Here is a 12,066-nt window from a genome sequence, read left to right as displayed (position 1 = left end):
AAATCTTGAGTAGCAGACAAAGAGAAAAAAATATTACAGGTCAAATTATGATTTTTTTTTAAATGTTTTTTATTCTCCATTTTCAGGTTTAGCACACTGGGCTAAATCGCTGGCTTTTAAAGCAGACCAAGGCAGGCCAGCAGCATGGTTCAATTCCCGGACCAGCCTCCCCGAACAGGCGACTAGGGGCTTTTCACAGTAACTTCATTGAAGTCTACTTGTGACGATAAGTGATTTTCATTTCAGTTTTCATTTTCCTTCAAAATTTACACCCCACCCACAAACAGTAAACGGTAACAAATACAAAATCAATCCCCTTAACAATACCAACGATCCCATCCTCCCACCACCCCAAACGACGGCCCTCCTGTCAATATATGCATTCAATAAACCAAACCCTTCCACGGTGGAAACAAAAAACAAAGGAGAAAAAGAAAAAGGAGTCCGGGACCGCCCATGGTCACCATTAACCTATAGTTACACTCCCTCCTCCCCCTACACTCAACGCCATCCAACGTCTGAAAGAGTACCGTACATGATACCCAAGAGTTGTAACCACCAGCCATCCCCCCCCCACCCCCCCATCTCCAACTTCTCCCGTCCACTGCCTCTTGTAAAACGTCTCCCCCCCCCCCCCCCCCCCCCCCAAGGTCGGTTCCTTCCCCCCAACTTTCCACCCCGCCTAGACCACTCAGACCCTGTTCTGCCAGGCTCCGATGGCCGCAGCCCCTCCCCCCACCTAGAGGTCAAATGATGATTGAATTAAATTTTTCGGTGTGGCAATCCACCAGAGAAAGCTTGAAGTTCAATTCAGCAGCAAAATAATAATCTTTATTATTGTCACAAGTAGGCTTACATTAACACTGCAATGAAGTTACTGTGAAAATCCCCCATTCGCCACACACTGGCTCCTGTTCGGGTACACGGAGGGAGAATTCAGAATATCGAATTCACCTAACAAGCATGTCTTTCGGGACCTGTGGGAGGAAACCGGAGCACCCGGAGGAAACCCACAGGGGAAGAATGTGCAGACTCCGCACAGACAGTGGCCCAAGCGGGAATCGAGCCTGGGGTCACTGGTGCTGTGAAGCAACAGTATGTCCCAAACCCCGTGACATCCACCCATCAGAAGGGCAGCACGTCCAAAGGAATACCATCACCTCCAAATTCCCCTCCAATTCATGCAACATCCTGACTTGGGAATGTATCACAGTCACTGGGTGTACATCCTGGATCTCCCAACCTGGCAGTACAGTGGACTTACCTGCGTCAAATGGACGACAGTGGTTTAATGAGATGGCTCACCGTCATCATCTCAAGGGCAACTTGGGATAGGCTATAAATACTGGCCTTGCCAGCAATGCCCACAACCCACAGAGATATGGGTTGAGCCAAAATTCATGGCTTTTCAACCCTTTGACCTACCCTCCTGTGATTGAAGTGACAATATTCTGGCGATAGCAGGAGCTAGATCGATAAGGTTTCCCTGTTTGAGCAACTCAAGGATGACTCGTAGTTGGGAAAGTGTTGGAAGAGCTTCATTTTTTCTGTTATCTTGTTTCATCTGCTTGCTGAGTAGAAAGTGTTGAGATTGGATTCAAAATAAGAGACGTTGGGCGGGATTCTCCGGTCCCCAGACATGTGTTTCTCCGCGCTGCGCCGTGATTCTCTATTCCTGCCGCTTGTCAATGGGATTTCCCATTGAAGACACCCCACGTCGCCGGGAAACCCATGGGCAAGGGTGCGCTGCCATTGGGAAAAGAGAATCCCAATGCTAGATGGGGCATGCATGGCAATGGTGGGAATGCGGCCAAATTATCTGGAAACAGCTCCTCTAAGGTCAGAGGTTACCTGATGGTCGGAGGGACAACATCTACGGAGGCCAGGTTTGATCACCCAGGTGTGGTCAGCAAGAACCCAGATTGTACAATCATGTTTATTAGAGTCTGACTAATAAACTTGCATTTGGACCACCACACTCGAGCCTGAATCACGAGGAATTATTTAACTGCGTTCATCAAATCTCATCTGGATTTCCTCGGCTGAAGCAGCGAAGCCGAAAACAACTTCAGCTCGATCACACCAGCCTTGGAAATATCAGTTTTATGGGGTGAGCCAGGGCTCAGTGGAAGTTTGGAATCAGACAGCTGTGGGTTCGAGCCCCCACCCCCCCCAGATCCCAGTCCTGATGAAGGGTCAGTAACCTCAAACGTTAACACCCAAATTGTCTCTCCACAGATTACGTTCAGACCTCCTGAGCACCGACTAATTTTGATTAGAGTGTGGAATTCACTACCATGGAAAACGGTTGAGACAAGAAGCTTTGATGTTTTCGAGGGAAACTAGACAAATACGCAAGAGAAATAAATGGAGATAGAACGGTAGAGATGAGGTTAATGTGTGGGAGGAGATTCGTATGAGCCATAAACACCAACACAGACTAGTTGGATAGAATGATCTGTTTGTTTGCTGAATATTCTATATAATTGCTGAAGCAGTTATTTTTGATTTGAGTGGGCAAGGACAGGGACAGGCTTGATTTGATTGCTCCACGGGTGAAGATTCACTGACAATTGCTTGAGGAAAAGGCAAGTTATAGAAGGGCGGTACAGTGCCTTGGAATCTGTATCGCAGTCAACAACAGAGAAAAGAAAATTAAGGAAAAGCAAAGGTACATCATGCCAGATGGTGGAAGCGATCAGCCTAAAAATTCATTCAAGATTAAACTTAAAATAGTAAAAAGTGGCCGGTAGTTCCTGGCATTCTCTATCCCTGTGCCAAAGTTTTGTTTTTTTAAATTTAGCGATAAAGCAAAATCTAATTTAACAACAATATGTTAAAAGCCAGGGACATCTTCAACCACAGAATATTAGTCTGGAATGAAAGAAATTCTACGAGTGCCCCCTTTTGTAAAACGCACATGACGTACATACAGTTTTTGGTTTAGACAAAGGAAAGAGAAAAACATATGGTGTATAAAGACTCCAGCTGAGATAACCTTTCCCTGTAGTATAGGGTTTGGTACATGCAGGGTTAATAATAATTGCTTATTGTCACAAGTAGGCTTCAATGAAGCTACTGTGAAAAGCCCCTAGTTGCCACATTCCGGCGCATGTTCGGGGAGGCCGGTATGGGAATTGAACCTGCACTGTTGGCCTTGTTCTGCATTGCAAGCCTGCTATTTAGCCCACTGTGCTAAACCAGCCCCTATGTGGGACTGAGTACAGTACTGTCTACAGTGATGTAAGAAGGCACATGATCAAGAGCCAGGGTCAGTCTAGAGATGGACAGAGATGGGTAAAGACCAAGGATGGAGTCAGTTTCATACCTGTACCCGCCCCTCTATAAATGTATATAGTTCCGAGACGTTAACAAAGACTTGCTGTTAATGTGCTCAAGACTACGAAGCCTACATCATGGATGGAGTTCGAAGGAAGATTCTTCACTCCTTTCTCCTCTTCCTCCATCTATGAGCAGCCTGTCCTCTTCTTTGCAGCTCCTGTTTCAAGTCCCTCTCATGCTGCAGTCCATGGGGGAATTGAAACTATAGCCCCCATGACCCAGAGCCCTTTAGTCACGATGAATGCCTACTCCTCAAGCCCCAATACTCCCTGCAGACGGCACCAATCTCAGCACTTCCACATGCTCCAAGAGAACCAGTGGAAAGCAGTCTTCATTGGGGGCCCTTCCTGCTGCTGAACACGTGCTTCACGTTAGAAGAGAGCATTAGTTGGAGCGGCTAGGTTGAAAATGGCAGCAAATCAGCATTATGCACAAATTGACCTCACAATCTGACCTTTTGGCATATTTCTCGCACGTTCTCTTAACCCCCTCATTAACAGCCTCAGCAAGATGGCGTGAAGCATGGACCCCATTGCTAGAGGTGTATAAGCCTGGTGTGGACACTATTGTGGTGGCAAAACAGCATCTGTAGCACCGAAACTATGGACAAAACGGGGCTCAGTTTTGTAGCCATACTGTTTGAATTGTCTGAAACTCTGATGGAAATTCAATCTTCTCGATATCTTTCTTAGCCCTTCGAGAATTCAGTGATGGCCAGCAAGCTGACAACAAGGCCAGCCTGAAGTATGTAGCGTTGTTGTACATTCTGATAGGACTACAACATCTCAAATCCCAACAGCGGGCTACATTTCAAAAGTAATTCAACGGCTGTAAAATACCTTGAAACATCATAGGAATAGGAAAGGAGCAGGTTCAATTTCTTATTACTTGCACAGAGGGAAATTTCCACCACCCCCAAGAAAAACCCTGGGCAGGATTTTGTGAGCCTGTTAGTCACTGGCGCAATTTCCATCATGGCCGCAAGGTCTTGCAAGAGAGCCATAACGGGACTTACGCCGGTGAGATCTCGGTTTGAGATCTTCTCGCGCCCTAAACATCAATTTAAATACAGTTAAACGGCTTTACGTCATTGCGTCCGGCCCCATCCTGGCAGCATGACATCACGCCGGCATTAATCACGAATTGGAAAACATTAATGAATGAAATGAAAACCGCTTATTGTCACAAGTAGACTACAAATGAAGTTACTGTGAAAAGCCCCTGGTCGCCACATTCCGGCGCCTGTTCGGGGAGGCTGGTACGGGAATTGAACCGTGCTGCTGGCCTGCCTTGGTCTGCTTTCAAAGCCAGCGATTTAGCCCAGTGCGCTAAACCAGCCCCTAGTCATGATAGTCATAACCAGTCATGATAACCCCAGCAGGGCTGCAGAGGTGCGTGGAGGGCCCGGGGTCAAGGGTTGAGGCTTGGCATTGCCCCTGGCACACTAGCAGTGCTGGCCAGGGGGCAGTGCCAGGAAGCACTGCTGGGGGAATAACCCCCTCCATTGGGGGGGGTTCCCCTTATGTGTGGTGGGGGAGGTGTTGGGGAGAGGTGTGCGTGCCGATGACAGCGTTGGGGGCTGGGCAGAGGGGGAAAGATTGCCCCTGATACTTCCATGTTGGGAGGGGGGTCACCTTGAAGCTTGGAGGGGGGGGGGGGTCCTCCATGGCCATGGGTGGGGTGGGAGGGAGTTTTTCTTTCGCAAATTGGGGCACCCTTTAAAGATGGCGCCACGATCATTATGGGGCTGGCCTTGCCAGCTCTATCAGGCCTCGCCCTGCTCCACCAGAATGATGATGCAAACCACGCCCCCTAATTTTTTTTATTTGAGAGTGACAGAAGATCTGGTCAGAAAACGTGGCTGTGTTTCTGGAGAGAAACACACCCATTTCAGCCAGAACCTGGCACTTCACCATTTTTGTTTTTAGAAACATACATAGAAAATAGAAGCAGGAGGAGGCTATTCGGCCCTTCGAACCTCCCACCCAACTTTGTATCATCTACAGATTTGAAGAGAATACATTTAGTTCCCTCGTCATTAATATATAATGTGAACAGTTGGGGTCCTCACACAGATCCCTGCGGTACCCCACTAGTCACTGCTGCCAATCAGAAAAAGACCCGTTTATTCCAACATTTTCCTTTCTGTCTGCTAACCAGCTTTCTATCCATCTCATGCCACTACCCTTAATCCCACGTGCTTTAACTTTACATCGTAATCTGCTATGTGAGACCTTGTTGAAAGCCTCTGAAAGTCTAAATAAACCAAATCCAATGGTTCTCCCTGGTCAACTCTACTAGTTACATTGATTGATTGATTATTTATTGTCACATGTACCGAAGTGCAATGAAAAGTATTTTTCTGCGGCCAAGGGAACGTACACAGTACGGACATAGTAGACAAAAGAATAATCGACAGAGTACATAAACAAATAGTGTTTGGTTACAGTTTGGAACAAGGGCCAAACAAGAGCAGCATAGGGCGTCATGAATAGTGTTCTTACAGGGAACAGATTAATCCAAGGGAGAGTCGTTGAGGAGTCTGGTAGCTGTGGGGAAGAAGCTGTTCCTATGTCTGGATGTGCGAGTCTTCAGATTTCTGTATCTTCTGCCTGATGGAAGGGTCTGGAAGACGGCAAAGCCTGTGTGTGAGGGGTCTCTGATAATGCTGTCTGCCTTCCTGAGGCAGCGGGAGGTGTAGACAGAATCAATGTGAGGGTAGCAAGCTTGTGTGATGCGTTGGGCTGAGTTCAGCACACTCTGCAGTTTCTTGCGATCTTGGGCCGAGTAGTTGCCATACCAAGCTGTAATGCAGCTGGATAGGATGCTCTCTATAGCATATCTTAGACATTTGTGAGAGTCGATGCAGACATGCCGAATTTCTTTAGCTTCCGTAGGAAGTAGGGACGTTGTTGGGCTTTCTTGACGGTTGCATCAACGTGAGTGGACCATGGTGACCCCCAGGAACCTAAAGCTATCGCCCATCTCTACTTCGGAGCTATTGATGTGGATGGGGGGGGGGGGGGGGTCGTGCAACGCTTCCTGAAGTCACTGATCAGTTCCTTGGTCTTTCCAGCATTTAGAGAGAGGTTGCTTTCGGTACACCATGCAACCAAGTGATCTGTCTCCCTTCTGTAGTCTTATTCGTGGTTGTTTGAGATATGGTCCACCACAGTCGTATCATCTGCAAACTTATAGATTGAATTGGAGTTGAATCTTGCCACACAGTCATGTGTGTATAGGGAGTACAGTAGAGGACTGAGCACACATCCTTGCAGGGATCCTACTAGTGACAATGCACGCAAAGAAAAACATTGCTTGATTGAAAGATTTTCTCCCCTAGATCTACTTTGTCAACGGGTCAGTGTTGATTAACACAAGATAAAGAGATATTAAGTGCTTGTTTCTGCATTCTGGGCGGCATGGTAGCACAGTGGTTAGCACCGTTGCTTCACAGCACCAGGGTCCCAGGTTCGATTCTAGGCTTAGGTCACTGTCTGTGTGGAGTTTGCACGTTCTCCCAGTGTCTGCATGGGTTTCCTCCGGGCGCTCCGGTTTCCTCCCACAAGTCCCGAAAGACGTGCTGTTAGGTCAATTGGACATTCTGAAATCTCCTTCCGTGTACCCAAGCAGGTGTCGGAATGTGGCGACTAAGGGCTTTTCACAGTAACTTGATTGCAGTGTTAACGTAAGCCTACTTGTGATAATAAAGGTTATTATCTTCAAAAAATTCTAGTAGATTTGCCAAGCATGATCTCCATTTCATAAATCCATGCTGGCTTTGTCTGATTATACCACTGTTTTCCAAATGCTGTGCTATGAAATCCTTGAGAATGGACTCTAGCAATTACCTTGCTACTGACGTTATGTTCACTGCTCTATAGTTCCCTGTTTTCTCTCTGCCTCCCTTTTTGAATAGCGGGGTTGTATTAGCTACAGTCCCATCTGCCTCATCCTGATGTATTCTTATTTCTATTCCTGTGTGCACATCAACCAGACACATGGACGGGATTCTCCGTTGGCTGACACTGGAATCGGGAACGTGATTTGGCGGGAATGGTTTTGGCGCTGAAATCGTGGTGGGCGGCGGTTTCACAGCAAATCGTAATTCTCAGGTGCCTCAAAATCAGCGCCAATGCATTCCAGAATGCACGTACAGTAAATGCCATTGGCATATCAATTGCATTCCGCGTGGCGCACCGGTGCTAGCCCCTCCACGGTCGTTGAATCGGTCCAGGTGCTTTGCCAGTTTTGTTGTCATAGAAGTCCACAAATCCTGCCCCGGCGTCAATACTTAGCCTCAGGAACGGAGAATCCTGCCCATGAACTCTCCATCACAGTTTACGTACTAAATCCAATTCAAAATCAAAAACCATCAGAATTAACAGGAAACCACACATGTTTTATCCAGTTGTGTAGCAGGAATATGGCATGATGTATTATTCTAAACCTATTAGTGTCACTTGTTAAAGGATTTGAGTGATGGGGGAAAACGGCAGGTCCAGCATGATGCTAATCACTTATAATGAACAATCCACTTCATAGCGTGAGTGCGAGAGATGTTACAGTAAAAGGCACTTCAGATATTTCAGATGTATGAAATAATGATGGCTAAGGATCTTTAATGGGCAGCCACTTTAAAGGTTTCTGCGGTTGCATTTAACAATCCATTATTTCAGTATTTGCTTTTCAAGGCAATTAGAGGTGATTAACATCATCAGGTACTTCCAGGGTGTTGGCCAGAGTAGCATCGTTTCCACACACCAAGCCGACGCTCTAACTGCTGCTATGCTGACCGACCATGCCGGCACAAAGAACGAACAGTAAAATGATCAGAATGACGGGAGAAACTGAGATTCTTCACCTTAAAGGAAGGTTCAGGGCCCATTGGGTTGATGTGTTCAGAATTACACTGGGTTCTGCTGAGAGGACGATTGGCGCTTGTAGCACCATCGATCACACACGAGGCGAGACGTAGAGAACTTCAATCGAGGCTTTATTGAGCAGACTTGTTCCCCAGCAGCTCAGTCACAGAATGCAGCTGCGGGGAGTAAACCGGGTTCTTATACCCCGCCTATCTGGGTGGAGCCCAGTAGGCGGCAGATCCAATCGGGGCCCAGCATCTGTCCTCCAATAGCTCCTCGGCATTCATGGTGTACCGTATTACCCCTAATACATACCACCACAGCGCTGAGGTCTATAGGAGCACAATTGTGCGCACTAAAACATGTCACCCACGTGAAAGTTTCTATGATGGCACAAGGGTTTTGCACAGTGAGCTGGTAAAGAAAGAAGAACTGAGATTTATAACAATAGAGGCACATTGTCCTCCAGCACTACAGGCCTCCAACTAATGGGTATGATATTAAGGGACAGATTTGCAAAAAAACGACAGAGTATTTATAACGGTGGACTTTAATGTAGACTGGAATAGTAATCGTGTGAAACGCAGAGATGGGTGAAGAGTTTCCGCAGTATGTTCAGGAGGATTTTCTAGATCAGTGTGTTCTTGGCCTGATGAGGAATAAGGCATTTCTGGATCTGGTTCAAGGGAATGAGATGGGACAACTGGGTAAAATTTCGGAACATCTAGGGGATCATTCTGTCATAACGTTGCGGGCAGGTATGGAAAAGGAGAAAGAGCAATTCAGAGTAAAAGTTTCGTGTGGGGGGAGAACAATGGGCTTGGGTAAATTGGGACCAAAGATTGGCAGGCAAAACTGTAACAGAACGAGGGTGGCCTTTGAGGGCAGATGCTTTGCTGTAGTCGAGGTATGTTCCCATTATAGAGCAAGGTAGATCAGCTTTCCCAAACAGTGGGAGGTGTAGACAGAGTCAATAGATAGGACACGGGTTTGTGTGATGGACTGGGCTGTGTTCACGACTCTCGTAGTTCAAACAAACAGAACACCCTGGATGCTGAAAGAGATAGGGACTAAGATGAAGAAGAAAAAAGGTGCCTATTACAGATGCCAGATTGATAAACGTGGCCAGGCTGAATATAAATGGCACAGCGGGGACGTGAAAAAATAAGGAGGGGCAGCAAAGAGAGTGTATGAGAAGAGGAGGGCAGCCAACATGAAAGAAAATCCAATAGTCTTCTGCAGCCATATGGGGCGGGATTCTCTCAGCCCACGCTGGGCCAGAGAATCGCCGGGAAGGGCACGAATCGCATGACACCAGTCCGCCGATTCTCCTGAAAGTGGAGAATCGGCACAGCGCCGATCGGGGGCTGCTCTATGCGACCGCCCCCCCCCCCCCCCCCACCCCAGGTGATTCTCCACCTGGGATGGGCCGCGTGGGCGGCAAAAAAATCCGAGTTCCGCCGGCGCCGTACACGTGTGCTCTTACCCGGCGGGACCGCGGCGTGCATCCATCTGGGGGCGGCCTGGTTTGGGGGCGAAGGGGGTCCGACCCCGAGGGGGGGGGGGGGCCTCCGCTGTGGCCTGGCCCGCGATCGGGGCCTACCGATCGGCGGGCCGGCCTCTCTGGCTGGGGGCCTCCTTTGCTCCGCGCTGCCCCCTGTTGCCCTATGCCATGTTGCGTCGGGGCCAGCGCGGAGTAGGAAGCCACCGCCCATTTGAGGCCGGTATCGGCAGCTGGAGCGGCGTGGGTCGCTCCAGTGCCGTGCTGGCCTACTGAGGGGCTTGGAATCGCTGCTCCTGAGGTCCTGTTGACACCGCCGTGAAACACCTAGCCTCAGGATCAGAGAATCCCGCCCATAGCTTATAATAGGGACAATTTCCATAAAACAAATGATTTACACAAGGTCCAGAATTCTCCAGTCGTTGGGATTCTATGTTCCTCCCTGGAGCACGCCCCCACCCATGAGTTTCCCGGCAGCATGGGGTGGCTTCAATGGGAATTCCCATTGACAAGCGGCAGGAGTAGAGAATCCCGCTGTGAGCAAACAGGGCGCCGCTGAGAAACAGGTGGCTGGGGACTAGAGAATCACGCCCAAAGGAGCCAGAGGCTATAAAGCATGGCTGAGGTACTAAATGAATACTTTGCGCCTGACTTTACCAACGAAGATGCTGCCAAAGTTGGAAAGAGGAGGCAGCTGAGACACTGATTGGGCCAAAAAAGATTGATATGGCCGAGGTATTAGGAAGTTTAGCTGTCCTTAATAAGTTACTAGGACCAGGCGAGATGCACCCAAGGATACTGAGGGAAGTAAGGGTGAAATTGGCAGAGGCACTGGCCATAATTTTCCAATCTATCTTAGATACAGAGGACTGGAGAACTGCAAATGTTAGACAATTGTTCAAGTCAGGCCATGCCCCAGTAGATCTTCTGAAGAGGAAGCGGCAGCAGCGGAAACACGAACAGTAGAGTCGACTTGTGTTCAGGAAGGCTGAAATGTGCTTATCCCTCTCTCCCGTTGGTCTCATAAGGTCATCAGCGCTCTCGGCAGATTCCCTTCCCAACAAAAGGTCACACCATGGAGTACGAAGGCACCACCATCAACAACAACAACAACAACTTTCATCTATCGTGCATTATCTTTTTAAAAAATAAATTTAGAGTACTCAATTTTATTTTTTCCCCAATTAAGTGGCAATTTAGCGTGGCCAATCCACCTACCCTGCACATCTTTTTTGGGTGGTTGAGGGGAGACCCACGCAGACACGGGGAGAACGTGCAAATTCCACACGAACGGTGACCCGGGGCCGGGATCGAACACGGGTCCTTGGCGCCGTGAGGCAGCAGTGCTAACCACTGCTCCGCCGTGCCTCATCCTATCATGCATTATCAAACAAATAATGAGAATGGGGGGGGGGGCAGCATGGTGGCGCAGTGGTTAGCACTGGGACTACGACACTGAGGACCTGGGTTCGATCCAGACCGTGTGGAGTTTGCAGATTCTCCCCGTGTCTGCGTGGGTTTCACCCCCACAACCCAAAGATGGGCAGGTTAGGTGGATTGGCCATGCTAAATTGCTCCTTAATTGGAAAAAATAATTGGGTACTCTAAATTTTTAAAAAATAATGAGAATGGACCACATGGGGAGGTATTAGCACAGTTGGCCAAAGACTTGATCAAATAGGTGAGTCTGAAGAACATAAGAACTAGGAGCAGGAGTAGGCCATCTGGCCCCTCGAGCCTGCTCCACCATTCAATGAGATCATGGCTGATCTTTTGTGGACTCAGCTCCACTTTCCGGCCCGAACACCATAACCCTTAATCCCTTTATTCTTCAAAAAACTATCTATCTTTATCTTAAAAACATTTAATGAAGGAGCCTCTACTGCTTCACTGGGCAAGGAATTCCATAGATTCACAACCCTTTGGGTGAAGAAGTTCCTCCTAAACTCAGTCCTAAATCTACTTCCCCTTATTTTGAGGCTATGCCCCCTAGTTCTGCTTTCACCCGCCAGTGGAAACAACCTGCCCGCATCTATCCTATCTATTCCCTTCATAATTTTATATGTTTCTATAAGATCCCCCCCTCATCCTTCTAAATTCCAACGAGTACAGTCCCAGTCTACTCAACCTCTCCTCGTAATCCAACCCCTTCAGCTCTGGGATTAACCTAGTGAATCTCCTCTGCACACCCTCCAGTGCCATTACGTCCTTTCTCAAGTAAGGAGACCAAAACTGAACACAATACTCCAGGTGTGGCCTCACTAACACCTTATACAATTGCAGTAGAACCTCCCTAGTCTTAAACTCCATCCCGTTAGCAATGAAGGACAAAATTCCATTTGCCTTCTTAATCACCTG

General features: G+C 48.0%; 1 protein-coding gene across 3 annotated transcripts in view; it reads right to left on the bottom strand.

Annotated features, from left to right (window-relative positions):
* fam13a (family with sequence similarity 13 member A) overlaps positions 1-12,066 on the bottom strand; it is a 299,844-nt gene that overhangs the window by 189,516 nt on the left and 98,262 nt on the right. The gene's annotated exons all lie outside the window — the stretch shown is intronic.

This window comes from Scyliorhinus torazame, chromosome 3 (assembly GCF_047496885.1).
Source record: "Scyliorhinus torazame isolate Kashiwa2021f chromosome 3, sScyTor2.1, whole genome shotgun sequence".
Classification (NCBI taxonomy): Eukaryota; Metazoa; Chordata; class Chondrichthyes; order Carcharhiniformes; family Scyliorhinidae; genus Scyliorhinus; species Scyliorhinus torazame.
Note: the sequence above shows the minus strand (reverse complement) of the source record. Positions and strands in the feature narration are given on the sequence as shown.